The 19218-nt window shown below is 38.4% G+C and overlaps 2 protein-coding genes and 1 pseudogene across 2 annotated transcripts in view; all 3 read left to right on the top strand.

Annotated features, from left to right (window-relative positions):
* The window catches only part of LOC115731253 (glutamine synthetase, chloroplastic-like), a 117946-nt gene that overhangs the window by 30800 nt on the left and 67928 nt on the right, over positions 1–19218 (top strand). The gene's annotated exons all lie outside the window — the stretch shown is intronic.
* LOC115748459 (putative disease resistance protein RGA4) overlaps positions 1–19218 on the top strand; it is a 247340-nt gene that overhangs the window by 162734 nt on the left and 65388 nt on the right. The gene's annotated exons all lie outside the window — the stretch shown is intronic.
* Positions 3191–9323, top strand: LOC115748505 (annotated as a pseudogene).

Genomic DNA, 19218 nt, shown 5'->3' with positions numbered 1-19218 from the left:
CTAAGGTCTTGCAAGTATACTATTAGAAAACATCTCTAAGGAAATTCGGCGAAGATATGATTGTGTATATTGAATAGAGCTCAATTAGAAGAATAATATGTTAGGAGATAGAAATAAGAGCCAGTCTCAAAAGATAAAAGACATAACTTGCCTCATAGTAATTAATAAAGAAAAGTGATGAAATTTGAACTACGAGATATTCCAAACTATCGATATGATTGCAATAGGAAACTGAATAGTAAAAGATTTTGTACAAACTGTATATGCTAGAAACTCTATTCTAATGTGTATTCCCTTTTTTTTTTTTTTTCTTTTCTTCCTATTCTTATTGTGGCCGGCGAGGGCTTGGCGGCCATAGCCTTGCCTCACCTGTAGCCGGCAAGGCCATGGCGGCCTTCGCTCGCGGCCGCCGAGGCCTTGGAGAGGGGGCTTTGCCCGCGGCTATGATGACCTTGCTCGTGGCTTGTGATGGCCTCGCTTAAGTAGAGCGAGGTGGGGTGGTGGCCATCGCCAACCACAATGGGAGTAGGAAAAAAAAACAAAGAGAAAAAAAAAAAAACAAGGAAAAATAAAAGTAAAAATAAAAAAAAATGTTACATTATTATTAAAAATTGACCATGTCAAGACCAGCGACGCCACGTCGGTGTTGGTCAGCAAAGTGGACTGAATTGGCACAACTATAACATGTTTAAATTTTTTTATAATTTTTCCCGAAATGAATGTTGAAGTTTCGGAAGTATTTATGGAAATTGGGAATGGACCCCTGCTAGATTTGATTTCCGTGTTTAAATCTAAGCAAGCTTACATTATTAAATCTTGCCATGCTCTAATGCCATTTGCTGATGCATGGGAATTAGTTAGAAATAGGAGGTAAAAGTTGCTACGACATTGACCTATTTGGATTGATAGAAATCCGTGTTAGAGTTATTCCATATCAGTGGTGAAAGGGGTTGGTAGTCAATTAATAAGTGTAAGGAAAAATCTCATTTTTTCAGCTAACTTTTGATATGAGAGAGATCTAACACTACCCAACACCGGTATCAAAGCTCGGATTATCAACAAGTCTAGACCCAATAGTCATGCGGGAGATATACGGATTGTCGCTTCTCCGAGCCAACGTCCGATGTGTAAGAAAAAGATTGTTTGAGTTGTCTCATATCGATTGTGAAAGAGGCTTGTGATCGGGAGATGAGAAAAGTCCGAGACATTTTAATGTTCCTCGGTTTGGGTAGAAACCCCGAACAAGCTGCTCTTTCTATAAAGACAGTTTGGGGAAACGTCTTTTCTCTGCGATGCTAACAAAGCTATTGGATGCGGGGACCCTTAATTTCAGTGTGCTTTTCAATACCCCAAAGAACTTTTCGCTAAACCATCCTGTAACTCTCTTGTTCCTATAATTATAAAGAAAAATGGGAAATGCGTCAGAAAGACGCCAGAGACGGATCAACAGCAACGCTACCGTAGTCGAAGTGATTGTCAGGAAACGCATCGTTGGAAAGGGAATACTAGGATTGCGTTCTTTTTGGAAGAGTTACAAATTTCGTTCTTACCCAAGATTATGAAGAGTTAATTCTCCTGCCGCATCCTCCATGAATGACAATCACTACAAGTTTTTCACACAAAGCGCACCCATACACACGGATAAATGTGTCTGCACTACAAAAGATGCTTCAAAAGTATGTTAAAGGGTACTTTGCGTAGGCTAGGCGGGTGTTAGAGTATTCGCGCGAGAAAACAACACGGATTATTTAAGGCTCCCAATTTCTCGACGATGAAAAAGGATGCTTTGCGTATTCTAGTCATGTCTCGAGAATCCGTACTGTTGTCCGCCGTTCGACCTTCGAAATGCATTTTTAGTGGTGACAAGGACTGCTCAGCTCGATATCGCTAAATAGTCATTATTGACCAACTAGGAATTGCTACTCTCTTGCAAGTACAATAAGAAAATATCTGTAAGGAAATTCAGGAAAGATTTGATTTTGTGTATTGAATAGAGCTAAATTAGAAGAATAATTTCTTATGGGATAGAAATAAGAGCCAGACTCAAAAGATAAGACAAATGACCTGTCATGTAGTAATTATTAAAAACAGCTATAAATTTGAAGAAAAGGATATTCCAAACTAATCTATATGATTGCAATAGGAAATTGAAATGGTAAAAGATTTTGTTCAAATTGGATACCCTAGAAAAAACCATGGGTATGTCTGTCGTTTTGCCCTTACACGAAAATCCTTTTGAAATTTACGAAAAGGGAGTGGCATGTACAAAATGCCTACATATATTATTTTACATAACACAATCGTGCAAGTTTTGGTGTTGCCAAGTATTGGAAGAGATATCTTTAAGGCAATGTTATTTATTCATTTAGAGAATATGAAATATTAAAGGAAAAAAGAAATGATGTAAAAGCATTTTATTCATTGGCAGCAAAAGATATTGAGAGATTGGGAAGTAGAGTGAACCTCCTTAATCAAACCGTAATATTTTAGTAAAATAATAGCTATAATGTCAAGTGACAATATGAAGGAAAGTTTTGAGTTGAGAGATATTAGTGCCGAAACATATATAACTTCTTATTTCAACGGAAAAAATCTCTATTTTAATATGTATCATATACACACACATATATAAATGTATTAACTATTAATTAATCACAGCTCACATTTCACCACGCCCGTATTAAAGCAAACTAATATTCCCTAGGCTTTTTTTTTTTTTTTTTGCTTGGCATATTCCTTAGGTTTGTGAAGTGAGTTTTATTACCAACTTTTGTCCCGGGAGTAACAAATTAACAATTTGCTTTCGCAAATCCCAACATGGTCCTATTCTCCTTTGCTCCTGGGCCTCGGGAAGTGTCAGATGAAAACACCTGCGAAATAAATATGTCTGTCATTTCACCACCAGCATTTTCGTTGCCCTTGCAAATTTGAACATTGGAGACAAAAAAGTCGGGCTTCAAAGAACACTGCAAAGATATAAATCGCGGACCTAACATCGGACCCAACCTTGGTGGGTCCCATGTGACCAGAATCCTTATCTTCAACCACTCACGTGGGTGAAAGATGTTGAAAATTAAATTTGTTAGGATTTTCATTTTCCGGCCTTATACATCGAGCCTTGGAACCGCTGGAGTAATATCTTGCGATCCACAGAGAGAGAGAGAAAAAAAAAAGAGATAGAGAGAACAAAATGGCGGAAGCTGTCATCTTTGGCATTGCCGGGAAGATCGTTGATTTTCTGGTTCCTCAAGCGCTAGAAAAGGTTGGAAAGTTATGGGGCGTCAAGCATGAGCTCGAGGAGCTCAGAAACACCGTCTCCACGCTTCGGGCTGTACTGGAGGATGCAGAGCAGCGATCCTGCCAGAGTCACCAAATCCAAGATTGGCTTGACAACATGAAAGACGCTTTATATGATGCGGAGGACGTGCTTGAAGAATTCAATAAAGAAGCTATGCGACGAGAGCTGCGGGGCCACAATGCAATGATGAAGGAGGTAAGGGCATTTTTCTCCGGTTCAAACCAGCTTGCGTTTAAATTGAAGATGAGTTACAAAACAAAAGCAGTGAGGGAAAGAATAGAAGCCATCAACGCTGGTAGGAGATTCCACTTGGACGAGCGCCTTGTGAATTCGCAAGTAGAGAGAGAGTGGAGGAAGAGAGAGGAGACGCATTCATTTGTACGTGAGGTGAATATTAAAGGAAGAGATGACGATAAGGAGAGGGTTAGGGAGTTTTTAATGGATTTAGACGTGAATGAAAACGTTTCCATCCTTCCAATAGTTGGAATTGGTGGGCTTGGAAAAACAACACTTGCTCAATGTGTCTATAATGATGAGATGGTCAGCAAACACTTCCACTCGAAAATGTGGGTTTGTGTCTCTAATGACTTTGATGTGAAAAAAATAGTGAAAAATATCATAGCTTGTGCAAAGAAGAAAGAACCAACCGCGGGTACAATGGAATTGTTGCAAGGTGAGCTTAGGGAAGAAATTGGTAGGAAGAGATATCTCTTAGTTTTAGATGACTTGTGGGATGAAGACCCAGAAAAATGGCGGCACTTGAAAGAATTATTGGTGGAAGGCGCTAGAGGAAGCAAAATCCTTATAACTACACGTCTTCGTTCGGTTGCGAAAATCACCGGCACTGCTCCGCCCCATTTTCTCGGGGGCTTATCTGAAAGTGCATCTGTTGATTTATTAATGCAAATGGCTGGTCGAAAGTTAGAGGAGATGCAAGATTCTGACATGCTATCCATCGTCAAAGAGATAGCTAGAAAGTGCTCGGGGGTTCCGTTAGTTGTTCGAACTGTTGGGGGTTTACTATCCTCTAAAGAAAGTAAACATGAATGGTTGCAATTCAAAGAAAATGAGCTCCCAGATGTGTCTCAAAGGGAAGACGGCATAAAATCAGTTCTTAAGCTAAGTTACGACCATCTTCCTTCGCATTTGAAACAATGTTTTGCATTGTGTTCATTGTTTCCCAAAGATTATAAGATAAAGAAGCAGACTTTGATCAATCTTTGGATGGCAGAAGGATTGATCTGGCCATCGCATAGAAATCAACACTTAGAAGACATTGGCCATAGATATTTCATGGATCTACTTTGGAGTAACTTCTTCCAAGATTTTGAACAAGATCCAGACACGAAGGAGGAGACTTGCAAGATGCATGATTTGATGCATGATCTAGCCTGCCTGGTTGCAGGGAATGAGTGTTGGGTGGCATGGGATGACACAAAGTCCATAAATGAAAGAACTCGTCATTTATCTCATAATTTATCTTCCAATTTGATGGGTCAACTTCTAATTTCATGCTCGAAAGCAAGTCCACTGAGAACATTTCTGTCTACTCGTGAATATTGGGATTCGGAACAAGTAACATTGAGTGAAGCAGATCTACGCCAACTCATTCAAAGGTTCAAGAGGTTACGCATCTTGGATCTGCATGACACAATGGTCGAGAAGGTGCCAAGGTCCATCTGTAAGTTGAAGCATCTCACGTATCTCGATCTCTCTTACAATAGAGAACTCAAAAGGCTTCCTAACTCCATTACAAGATTGCAGAATTTGCAAACACTTAATCTTTCATGGTGTGATTCCCTTGAAGAATTGCCACGGGATATAAGGAAGTTAGTTAGCCTCCGAAATCTAGACATTAGTGATTGTAAGAAGCTTAGATATCTGCCGCATGGACTGGGGCAATTGAGTTCTCTGCATATGCTAACGGATTTCATTTTGCCTGAAAATAAAGCTATTGCTAAGAATTGTTGCGAACTTGAGGAGCTAAATGGGCTTAATAACATCCGGGGAAGCATTAGCATTGAAAATTTGGGAAGCGTGACCGATCCAGAAGCAGAATCCAAGGCTGCCAACTTGACAGGGAAGCATTCTCTGGAATCTTTGTGGCTTGGATGGGGCGATTTTGATACTGATGAAGAAGTAATTGGGAATAGAGATGAAGCGTTATTAGATGGACTGAGGCCGCCCTCAAAGCTGCAGGGGTTGTGGATATATGGATACAAAGGTGAGAGCTTTCCCGGGTGGATGACGGATGGGTCTTCCTTGCCCAATTTAGTTCGGTTAAGCTTGTATAATTGCAAAAGATGTAAACATTTCCCTCAATTTGTCCTCAATAAGTTGAAGAGTTTGGAAATCTGGCGTATGGAATTTCTAGAAGGTTTGCCTGAGGAGTGCTTGAAAAGTCTCACCTCACTTGAATCCCTTAGCATCAGGGAGTGTCCTCGGTTAACTTCCCTGTCGTTGGGTATGAGACATCTATCAAGTCTCATGCGTCTCGATATTCGGGATTGTGTGGAGCTGGATATATCCAAAGACGAAAGCAGCAACATCATCATCTTGGAGGATTCCCATGGAGGAGGAGGACTTCTTCACAGTCTCCGCTCCGTGTACCTCGGTGGACTTCCAAAACTAGAATCTGTCCCGCGGTGGCTTCTACAGCTGAGCAATCTCGAGCGTCTCGAGATTTCCTATTGCTTCAATTTGAAGGAATTATTGCCAGAGCAGAAGGAGGCCCTTCAATCACTTCAACGGCTTGACATCAGAGGGTGCCGCTCGCTGACGTCATTACCCGAAGGGATGCGAAGGCTTGCCTCCCTTACTCACCTATACATCTTCGGTTGCCAAGTATTGAGGGAGAGGTGCAAAAGAGATGGAGGCGAGGACTGGTGCAAGATTGCTCATATCCCCCACATATTCATAATATGAAGAAGGTATGTGATTCGATTTGTCATAACCATTGCTTGAGACATCTCTCGCGAGGCCTAATTCTGATTGTTATTCCTCCCCCAATGCCTTTTTTCTTCGGAATTCTCACACTTTTTCTTTCTCAAAGATACGAGGGACCTTTTCTCCTAGATTTTGCGTGAATATTTTTCGTTTTGTGTTTCGGTACTTGATTCCGAGAAAAAAAAAATGAAGAAAATTCCCTCCCTACTTCTCATGTAGACTCGATTTCTCTTGTAATTCACTCTTTGTCTCAGTTTCTTCTTCTTCTCTGGCTCTTCAATTGCTCTGCCATGTCCATATCTGATGCAATTTTGCCAAGTTCATAAGCGGAGAAACTACTTCAATGCAATCGCCTTTCGATTGTGACAGGAAAGAATTAAAGTGCACGGTCAAGATTCACGAGTTGATCATCCCTTATGTCTAATAAAATATCAGAATAACATGTTTGCTGATTGTTTCAGTTGATATGTCTATCACTCACGCTGCTTTACTTTCTCTCTCGCTAAAACAGAAGAAGAGTGGAAACACCAAGAGATTTTCTAAACTCGGGTGGATGCTTTGAAGTCCGAAGACAATACTATTACAAACTCAAGAGTTCTCTCGACTTGGATGTCACGCCCTACACCCGATATGATAGTTGCAGATTACATTTGGTATGTTTTAATGCCTAAAACCTGTGAGTGCTGTACACAAAAAGATGAATTATACTAGAACTATTCTGTACTGAGATTATAAGTTCGCATTTTCCTTCAATCTTCATCAGAAAATGTATGTCATATGTTTTATGCACGTTCAACAAGTGACGTCATTTTTTTCCCAAATTTCTACGGTTAGCAAATCTTGTTTCACATTTTGATGTTAGTCTACCAATGAGACAGGATCGGACGTTCTTGTTTCACGGGTATGAATGACGACAATAAATTATGTACCGTTTTTGTTTTTGTTTTTACATGCTACATGCTGCTGATCTGTTGATTCCACAATAATCAGATGATCCCTGGATTTGTTGAGCACCTGTATGAATTTCCCTAGTGGAACTAAGATGGATCAAGTACCGGTCAAGCTCCAGGGGAGGATAGTGAAGTGATCTTATAGTAAGATTGACATATACCCAAAACTGTCATTGTATGTTTACCTTCTCATCATTCCATCATGTTCTTGATTTTTTTTGACAGCCCACAAACAATTTTCAAGGATCCTTTCCAAGATGGCAACAATATCTTGGTAATCATCCGCGAACAAGTATTATGTTGTCAAAAATTGTCCATCAATCAGATCATCTGAGCAGATAATCAAACAAGAAAGGACGTTTCAATTAGTTTACGGAGATTTACTGTTTGTCTGCTGATTATTTGGGATTCATGCAGACTAGCTGGTGAGCCGATAGGATATGTGCCGGGTTGCTGAATTTTCAGTAACCCAAAGTTTATCAATGAAGTTTCATGACCCAAATATCATCAATAAAGTTTCAAGGTAGGAGATCCAAAAACATGAGTTTTCTATCGTGAAATAGAATGTTCTGAAATAGAATTGACTTTTGGCTAAATGTTCACATTAGGTATGGGATTGAGCAAGAAAACACCCTTCTGCAGACAACTGTTTAAATGGCCATTGGGTGCCCGACCAGGGAAAAAAAAAAGGCCATTGGATTGGCCTGTTGGAGGATATCCATGTCCCCAGGTGAGAAATTGTTTCCCAATGAATTTCCCTGTACAATGATGGACTATAGGCTAAGTTGATGAGAAATTTTGTATTGTGATATGAGGCTTTCTGCCCATATAGGGGGCCTTATAATTGTGGAGTTAGGGCTGATAAAGTCATTTGGCTGAGACATATCCAATGCTCACTACAGTGCAGTAAGTGGGAGCAAGCGTGGGAATTGAAGCGGTAGATCATATATGGAGTTCAAGATACCTTCTTGAGGTGAAATTTCAATTACTTGCTCAAGAAAAATAGTGGAATGCCATTAACGGCAAACAGAATTAGTGGATACAGACAAGTTCTGCAGTATTCAAATACTTAATTGTTTATGTTGCTTATATAATAGAGAATAACTGAGCAAGCTGGTGTTGTTCTCTCACGTTAGATCCATAAAAATATTCCCTTCCTTCTCAGGGTGACTGGAATGGTGCGGGATACCGCACTAATGACAGGTTCATACCAAAGAAATAACATGGACCTTATTAAGTATTGTTGTTTGTTGAAGGACTTTTCCCGTTTTTTCTACCGTACACGAAGCATGAGAGAAGAGGAGGCTTTGAAGTGATAAAGAAGGCAATTTTGGATCTCTCACTTTGCCACGAGGAGCACATTAGTGCCTGTGGAGAAGTAAATGACAGAAGGTTGATGGGAAAGCGTGAAACATCCAAAATGGACACATTTTCTTGGGTAATGTTCAGAAGAAGCATACCAGCTGCTAGTCAAATTCAAATATTGCCCACTAAATTGTGCTCAGTTTTTTTTTTTTTTTTTGCCATGATGCCTAAATTACTTGAATTCCATTATGCAGGCGGTCAACAATCGTAGTTGCTAAATCCATGTGGACCATGACACGGAGAAGCAAGGAAGAGGTACTATTACTGTGACCATACTAGTTCCCTTTTGTGTTCTGTCTTGAGTATCGATGGATCGGAGGCCCTTAACTTTCAAGGATGATTCAAGAAGCGCTACCATAGAAAGATAACTTATTGTTGTTTTTGGTGTCAGTTGATTCTATGATTGTTACTATGAAAGAAATTTTAACTATTAACATTCATAAAGCATTCCCCCCAGTTTTGCTTCCTAAGCAAATGTACATCTTTCAAAAAACTTTTTGGAATGCTTCATTATTTCTGAATATTGATGGAAACATGGAATGTTCGCCTTCCTTGCTCAGTTAATTAATGGCTTGAAATGATATGTAGGTTACTTGGAAGACAGGTGTCCTGCCTCAAACATGGACCCATACTTTGTGACCTCTCTACTTGCTGAAACTACAATTTTATGGGAGGCTGCTGCTCGGAAGCTGGCATTTAATATCGAAAATCCAAGCTGCTGGTTAAGAAAGCCAAATGCATTAATCAAATCGGCGAGGACCTAAAAGCGGAGAGACTGAGAACCCCTTTTCCTCCAGATCTAGGACATTGAGAGGAGAACCTCATGTAAATAAACCTTCCCAGAGGAAGAAAAATTAGGTGTCCAAGCTCAGGCCTAGTTTCCTTTACATTTGTTTCATCTTGCATTTGCAAGTAGTCGTAACATTTCAGGCCTTTGAGTTCACCATTACTCTTTAGCGTCATGGACATCTTCGTGTGTTCGAATTGTCAATTACTTCGATACTATCCATCCAAATTTTGAGGGTCCTCATTTGCTAAACTCATTCAATTCGGCACATCAGACTTTCTTTGTAATGAAAAAGGCAGTTTGTCTTCTGATTCAGTAAATGTGATATGCAGTTTGTTTCTTCTTTTCCAATGCCTTATGAAGAGAACCTTAAGAATTATAAACAGAATGCAATCCTTGGGGTGGCCCTAGTTTGTCCGTGCAACTCAGCAAGTCTTCTTTCTTTGTTAGGCAAAGAGATGTTCTGATTAACATGGAAAGTGCACGAAAAACATAATAACAGCAATATGGCAAAATTTTCTGCAGTTAACAGATTTATGAAATTGCTAGTAAGTTTCGTGGATAAAAAAAATCATAACCAATAACTTGAATGTCAGGTGACCTATTGGGAACTCACCAATATTAATAGGAATTTACCAATTTTAAAGGGACTTAGTAAATCACCAACTCTTCTTACATTTTATCGATAGCACAATTAAACGTCCAACATATCAATTTCTTTCAATCGGTAGAAGTTAATTTAGTAAATATCGACTCAACAAGAGTTCTACCAATATCCACTGAATTGCTTACTTATGTTCTTATTTTGATCTCTCTTTCTTGCCGATACTCAGTAGTGTCTTGTAATTTCGTGTTAGGCATTTCAGTGCACCAGACTAATCCAACAGGCTCATGATAGTCTCTCCATTGAGCACAACCATACAATTCCCATGGTAAGAGGTGGCTAGGGATGACCCCAAAGAGCGCATTCAGCAGGACTCGGGCCATTTCCTTCCGACAAGTAGTTATTATAATCATCTTGACAACCCTAAGATCATGTCTTGCCTATTCAATAACTCTAAGAAGGCCATGGCCACTAGCTCCTACAAATTCCTTCAGAAGTACAAACTAAAATTAGAACAACCGAAACTTAGAAGTTTTCTATGTTGCTACTCATATTTTACATAGGTAAAGAAAAACAGAGAAAATGAAGCATGGACAGGTCACTCCAAAGTCTTAAACTATCCTAACCCGAAACAAATTTGGACAAGCAGGCAACCTTTCTCACAGATGGCGGATGCAAACTGCCGAGCCAACTCCAAGAAAAGCTTCACCAAAACATGCTTCAATGCCCTTTCAAGTTCTTATTGTTTCTGCTAGAAAATTCTTCTCGGTTTGTTATTTTATACCACATAAAACTGTAGCTACAGTTGTTCTGTTCTCTTTTCGAGTTTCTGTCATCATACTGGATCTTGGATTGATAACCATACCCTATAACTCTCCTCAGCAGGGTGGTTGAAGGACTTAGTTTTCTTCTCTGAATGGCATTGATCACCTGCTTTACTAGGATGCTCTTAAAGAAAAGAAAAAAAAAAAACTCTGACATGGCTTAAAAAAAAATAGTCTGACATTGGCTTGAAAAATTATGAGAAATCTGTTCTCTTTATACGGTGTTGGCAAGTTTCAGTTGAAGTGTATCAAGCTTAGTTGAATAGTATAAAACTTAAAAATAATATGTAACTTGAATTTAACAGGGGGAGATAATGATTTATTCTTGATCTATGATTTTCTGAAAGCATCACATCTCACATAATATTCAAGCTCGAGGTTTCAAGTCGATGCATCGAGAAACAATGTTAACATATCATACCAACTACCAAAGTGTTCCTTAAATTTTTCTAGGTTGTCATATATGACCTGAACATGGACTCTATGAAGCACTCGATCAGGCCACTCTCAATTCATGCATTTCTGAATCTTGTCTCATTACAGGTGTTGTACATCAGCTTCAGCCTCACTAATCTAAGCTAAATATCAATGGCACTCCAGAGCTACTTCTTATCTGCCCACAACCAAGTTCAACTCTAAGCTAGCTACATATGCCACTTGGTTCACTCTGCCAAAGATTCTCTCATGGTTTCTCCTGGTGAGAGTAGCCTAACTTGCTATAACAAGAAAAAGCTCATTTCTGTTGCCATAAGGACAAATCTATCTGCGAACACAGTTGTGATTGCCCTAGTTTTCTCATATATTTAAGTGCTAATAGATAGAAACCCATTAAAGAGCTTCTCGGGCATCTTAAAGAACAAATTATGCTGCTTCATGGGCCAATATGACACATACGACATTGAGTTTCTGCTGTGCGTCTGTGAGATATTTCATTTTGCATTTTCTTCATCAGTATTGCCTTTCGTACTCAAATCTGTACTACAAGAGTTGTTCAGCACACTCCGATATAGTGGACCACTTCAACATCATTGAATAACAGAAGTTTGTCGGCTATGATGTGTCCTATTAAAGCCGCATAGGGTAAGAACATGTATGGCCAAGAAGTAAGATGAAATACAAAAAATGATACAAGAAAAGAGATAAGCCACATCATGGAATGTCATATGGCATTTCCAAATATTACTGGAAAAATAATTACCAAATATACTCACATCCATTGAGTAACTTTCTGCAACTACAACTGAGGTGCTGGAGCACGATTGATCATTGAATCAGACATTTCTATTAGATGAACTTCACTTTTCCTTTTATGTTCATGTTAGATTATTCAGGGTGAGAAAAAATTGAAATGCATATCACCCCAACTCATATCCACATAATTCCACTTCTGATTGAGAAAGCTTTTATAACGTATAGAACAAGTTGATATGCCTTCTAGCTACAAAAGTCAGGCCTGCTGGAAAAGAAACTATACATGCACTCTAAACTACAAAATTATCTTAAAGTTACCTCTGCCAGCAAAATTTCCTACCACCCTCATGCATAATTTTATATGCAAGTTTCTTTTTCTCAAAAGATGTGGCACCAAACTCTACATATTTGGCAGCAATTTCACGAAGACTCCAGATTATCTTAGCCTTAATTTCGCGGGAGCTACATCCTGATTCAAAATCACGTATAGTGCCATACTCAGCACTCCTCGCCCACCTATGTAAAATGTAGCGAGATAGAAGCTCCCTAATATCTAGAATCTGGAACAATCTCAAAGCATGTCTACACAATACACCCTCTGATTCATAAATAATCGAACGTAGTAAATGCCCGATCGATATCACTGATCAATTTACAAATAAAATCATATCACCTTTCACAACCTACTTCATCAAGCACAAAACATTTCATAAGACATTTCACAAACCAGTTCATGAAACAATACATATATGTATCCTTGCACAATACATTTCCTAAAACCATGCTCAAAACATTCATAAATAATTGAACGTAGTAAATGCCCGATCCGAAGTTATGCATCAAATACGCTTAAAACATCTCTTTTGCCTTTGAACGAAATCACGGATCGCACATAATATGCCTAATTCATTTCATTTTGAAATATTCTTTTAGAATTTCAAAGGAGAGATAACATCACTCACTTGAAGATGCTGAAAACCGACTTACAAAGATTACTCGAGTTGATGCATTCGTATTCCTATAAATTAACAGAGAAAATATATCAAAATCAGAGTAGAAGATTAGTCTAATGAACAACTCGACTAAACCACTCTCAATCGTCAATGATTCGACTCCTACGCGCTAATGAAGAAATTTGTTTACAGCAGACTTTCATCTTTTCCTTTACGCGTGTTATCCATTATGTGTAACTCGCATGCAGAAATTCATTTCAACCAAACCATACCTCCAAATTGAGTTTCATCAAATCTCACCGTTTTACGGCACCTTAGTCTACCATTTCCACAAAAATTGCAGCTCAATAAATCCTCAATCGAAGCTCATAGTTCAAAACCTACATAACTCCAAATTTGTGGCCTACTCAGATTAGGTGAATAATCAACTTGTATACTTACCCGGCGTTACAATTCTCAACCGATTCGACTTGTCGATGAGTCCTAATTGTGTATTTAAAGATTTTCTCTCTTCTTTCCTCTCCCACGAACGAACGGTTTCTCCTTTTCTCTCTTTTTTTTTTCCGTTGGCGGTTCCTTGCATCAAATGATGTAGAAGAAAGAAAGGGAGGGGCTAGCCTTGCCCTTTTTAAGAGAAATGGGCTGGTTGCGCCCATATATTACAGTTTATCCTCCTTACAAAAATTTCGTCCTCGAAATTTAGACTCACCTCAATCATCAAACAAGTGAGCATATTTGCATCTTGCCTTCTCCTTGAGCTCTAAAGTAGCCTCATAGAGCATTCTTACCACTTGACATCTCAGTAAACCAACAATAAAATCTATAATGACATATATTCCCATCTTCATTTAGGAATTTCAAGAGGTTGTAGTTGTCCATATGTCATTAGTGCTCAAAATTTCCCGTGCGACAAATATTGCTTACACCGTTGATGGGAAAGTTGAGGACCCCGATCATGACCCAGACGCGGACCTAAGAACCCCTTACTATTTCGTAGGATGAGAGCCGTAGGACAGACTTTTTGTTGGGGATCTTTTGGTGAGAGTTTGGAGAGGGTGATGTTGGCCCCTCTAGTTGGTGTAGATATGCATTAACCCTAATGATCCTGTATCTTTTTGTTGGTCACTAGAAGCTACCCTAGAGAATGGGCTTGTAGTTAGTTCCGTGTCTCCCTAGGATTAAGAAATATCTATAATGAAGGTAATAGTCTTTTGTTGAATTATCCGGTGTCACTAGCATGATTTTCTGCTTTTCTATCCCTGTTGGTTTTTACAATTGTCCGAGAGTTGCATGATCCGCAAACGCTTAATATGAAGATAAAATAATGGGTCGATAACATGCATGGGACGTCTTCCTTTTGACCTGAGTAGTTTTGGTAAGGTTGTTACGGGCATGGGGATCGGGGCGTAACAAATTATCTACCCAAAAATGTTGCTAATGGCTATTGGAAAAAATCATCCAAGATGCAACAAGGTCTCAAACAAGAATACCAAATAGCAATTCTAGTATTCCCTCAAGAATTCTTAAAAGGGCAACAATTTAAAAAAAGGCTATATTTTTTTTAAAGAAAAATCAAGAAGTTGTGAAAAGTATTGAAATGGAAACATAATTCATGTAATGTCATTCATGCCGGCAGTTTGCTTGTGAAACAAACTAAGAGGTGCCTTGTCCCACATCAAAAGATGTGGACTAGTTTTTGGCACTAATCAATAGTTTCTAGTCTTTGTTCATTGAAAATTGAAACTATTATTAAAAAATTATTAATAACTGTTGTGTCCTAGTGACATAGTGTAACTGTTCACAAAGGAGTTGCCGTTATTTTTTTTATTATTATATAATTTGCAATTTTATATTAGTTTCTTATACCCTTTAGAGTGTTTGTGCCCATTCGAATGTGACTATCGGTTCGGACATGAAGGGTTGCATCCGAATTAACTTACTTTGGAGATGAAGGGTTGCATTTGAATTAATCTCCTTTGCAAATGAAGAGATGCGTTCGAATGTAGTTATTCCCAGAATGAAGAGTTGTCTTCTTTTCATTTCTATATTCTTTACTACAACTCTCTTCATTTGACTCTTAATTTTTTTTTATAACTTCTTCCATTTTTTCGTTTCTTTCCAAACCAGATATACATCCACTCCAATTGTTTCCCTTGAGAGATTCCTCGAGAATTATCGAATTGCTATCTACTATTCTTACCAAGACTTTGTTGTATCCTGGAGGATATTTGCTGGAAACCATTAGCAATGTTGTGGGGAAAATAAATCTCTAAAAAGAGTGTTATCACGCTTTAAAATCTGATTCCGTTGTTCAATGCATTCCCGACAAAATTTCCCAACAATTTTAAGGATTTATTTTTGTAACAATGGAGTGAGAGTTAGTTACAGGCAACGATATGCAAGAGGAAAAGAATTTAGAGTAGGCATAATATTAGAAGAATACTTGGAGTGGTTAGCCATGATAAATTCTCTCTCTCTACCATATGATCCTCCTGCTTGGAGAATAAACCAGAAGTGGAATGTGTAATTCAATGGTGTCACGTGTTCCGGAGTTTCTTTCATTATTTAATCCTATAAAAGTGTCATTGGTTTCATTGGTCACAAGACGACAATAATGGGAAAGGATGAAGAAATATGTTTATTCAAAAGCGAAAGATCGCTAATGACATTCGCATGAACTATCGTTCCGATAGTTGACGGTTACTTCGAGTCGTTCATCGATTTTCCACTTTGAAGATCTTCCTGCTTCATTCCTTGGATGCTTTAGAGATGAGTCCCTAGCGTAGAAAGCCTACTGATTCATCCTCGGACTTAGATCCCTCCCCTCGCTATTCATCTGGCTCTTACACTCCTCGACACACTTGCCACCGTAAGTTATTGTTGACGTTATTGTCTCCAGATTCAACTCGTGACAATGTCGACAAGGATTACCTCAGTTCGACTCAGTCTCCGTGCGGGTCTGATTAAGACAACTACGGATATCTCGCTTCCAAATATGTCCAGACACGTGGCTGCTCGGGATCCATCCATCTCCATGCAGTAGTGGGGGCCACGGTTTGGAACCGGCCGGTTCCGGTTCGTGGCCACCTGTGAACCGGAATAGGAATCTTAAGGGGCGGCTCTGGTTGCTATTTTGAACCGGCGGTTCCGGGCCGGTTCCGGTTGAAAATCGAAAATGGAGTCGCCGATTCCAGTTCCGATTCTGAATTTTAAATTTAATTTTTAAATAATGAATTATGAAATAAAAAATAATAAATTATTAAATAATAAATTATCAAATATAAATTATGATCAAATTTGGGGGAAAAAAAAAGGGAGGGGAAGGAACTTGAACTTAATCAATTATCATTAAGTGCCTACATATCTTCTTGAAGATAGAATAATCAAAGCCCATGTAGTTCTTTTACTTTTGATAACCCCAACTTGTCTTATCGTCAATCGTCCCAATCCGTTTTGGTACCCGTGACGGTAGTATCTCCATCATCATCGAAGAAATCGGTTTCAACGTTACAATTCATCTCTTGTTGTTGATGTTTAGCCTTTGCCCAATTATCGACACAAGCTTGAGTCTCCACCGAATCCGGATGTAATCTTGAACGTCGGTCATCCAAAATGATCCTCCAACACTAAATGCTTATTCAACCGCAACTGTTGAATAAGCGATTGCTAAATCTTGTCTTACGATGAGAGTGAGAATTGAGAATTGGGTTAAATGCCTCTTCACCACTCTAGAATTTTGAAATTTGTACCACTTTCGGAATCACCAAACTCAAAAGAAATGATTAAATAGATCTTTATTTCAGAAATATTACATGTTGTTCCCTTTTTATCTTTTTTGCCTACTCTTCAGCATTTTGTACCCTTTACTAATTCTACCTAGGTCCCCTCTTTGTACGTCACTATGTTGGAAGATCCACTATCACCTACTAGATTATATCTACTACAAAATTCATTATACAAATCTACTATTGTGTCTTTAACCGCTGCTTGTATAGCTCCAACATTTATCGCTGCATTCAAATGTAAATATTCATAATACATATTCAGATAATCACTTGAACCATTTAATTTGGCACGTGGAACGAAAATAAAAGTAACCAAATAAATAAGAGGAATGTTGGTATAATAATGCAGCCATTTTGTTCGCATTGATATAATTGTCGGAGCTAATTGATCATCTTTTTCATATTTTTCAAAAATACCATCAATATTAACACACTTTATTAAAAATAAATGCGTTGTAGGCTAATAAACACCAGATAAAGTATAGGTCACATCATTAAAAAAATTTAAAAAGTCTATTTTTTTTTTTTTTGCAAATATCTCACTCTTGTGGGAATAAATTAATTTCAGAAACATTATTTGAAATAAACGTACATAATAAATCTGTATAGGTAAAAGATTGATTAAGCAACTCGTACATAGAATTTCAACGAGTCGGAACATCTTTTGAAAATTTTTTTGGCTTTCTTTTATTTTCTTCACAAAATCTGCCCCATTCTCTCATAATTTGGGGATATTTCCATAAAAATGAAATTGCTCTCTTTATTGGGCTGAGAAAAGCATCAAGAGCTCGTAAACCATCTTGTACACATAAATTTAAAACATGACAAGCACATCTAATGTGAAAAAATTGTCCACCAAAAACGGGTTTATAAATCTTTTCTAAATAGGGGATGGAAGCGGTATTTGCCATGGCATTATCAAAACCAACTGAAAATTTTTTATTGATCAAACAATATTCTTCTAAAACTTGCCTAATTAATCTATAAATATTATTGGCCGTATGCCTATAATCAAAAACTTGAAATGCAATAACTCTTTTTTGAATGCTCTAATCGTCACTTATCCAATGACATGTGATACCCATATAAGAATGAGTTTGCCAAGGATCCTCCAAATGTCGCTACCTATATGCACACATCCATCAAAATTCACAAAAAAAAATTTCAAATCTTTTTTTCCTTTCTTATAAAGCCCAATAAGTTGGCGTTTAAGCGTATTTCTCGAAACAGGTTGTGCTTGCAGAGTACATACAGTGTTTATAAAATAATTAAAACCAATTTTTTTACCAAAAGTAAACGGTAAATGTTCAATGGCATCAAATCTTCTTTATAAACTTTTTCATTGTAACGAAATAAAGGAGAAATATTAGGATTGGCGTACCCGAAAATTTGTTGTTGGCTAGTGTCGATCCCCGCTTGCATTGGATGTTTCGACCTCGGATGTCATTTAAATGTTCCATAGCCGCCTCCACCTGTAAATTTATATGTTGCCCCACATTATTTACATTTTCCCCGATAATTGTTTTCACCTAAACGTTCCTTCGTGAAGTATTCCCATATGTTGGATGTACCCTCCCGTTTCGGCTCCTTTGTTATTGATATTTCTTCGACACCGATAGGAAGATGAAGACTTTTTTGCGTTGGGACATGCTTGATGTTGGGAATAACGCTGATATTATTATCATCGTCTACCCAATATGCAAAATCACGATGACCATATTTATGAGGATAATCAGATTCCCCCATCCAAATTTGGCTCTTTCTTTGTCACTAGTTACGCTTCCACTTGCCATTTTTTGAGAGAATTGAGCGGAAAACGAATTCAGAAATTGAGAGGATTAAGAAAATTGAGAGAATTTGAAAGAAATTGTGAGAAAAAAATGAAAGATGTAAAAGGGTATTTAAAAAGATTTAGGATAGCTTTAATAAATTAAGAAAAAAATAAATAAATAAAAGGGGGAACCGAACGACTCTTTCCCTAATTTCAATTTTTTTCTTTAGCCGTTGGGCCTCCAGATTTTTAGTAACCTTAACCAATCCATATGGGCCGGGCTGGTTCTGATTCGGAACAGGCAGGCCTAGTCAACAGGCTGGTTACGATTGGTCAACGGGCCTGTTCTAGGCCAAAATGGGCCCGTGGCCACCACTACCATGCAGTCCTTGAACCGAAGGTTGGTGGCAGCAAAATCGATTCAAAAGCAATTGAAAAGGTTAGACTTTGATAAACTTTAGTTGTGAATTTGATAAATGTGAAATTTGCTAGAGATTGGGAATGCGGTGGACCACATGAAGGAGTTCGCGAATGGAGCAGTGGATATAAGCGTGGAGTTCATCAAGGGGGTTGCCAAACACCATAAGGCAGACTCTCGGCAACTACGAGTACTTCTTCCTCGCCAAGTACTTCAGGAGGAACTCGTACTTCGGAGGGCTTTGGAGGCCACGTGGGAGGACATTCACGAAAATGGAGCATCCGAACGAGTACTTACTCGAGGATAGGGACCCAACGCATGTCTAG

Source organism: Rhodamnia argentea, chromosome 6 (genome assembly GCF_020921035.1).
Source record: "Rhodamnia argentea isolate NSW1041297 chromosome 6, ASM2092103v1, whole genome shotgun sequence".
NCBI lineage: Eukaryota > Viridiplantae > Streptophyta > Magnoliopsida > Myrtales > Myrtaceae > Rhodamnia > Rhodamnia argentea.
Note: the sequence above shows the minus strand (reverse complement) of the source record. Positions and strands in the feature narration are given on the sequence as shown.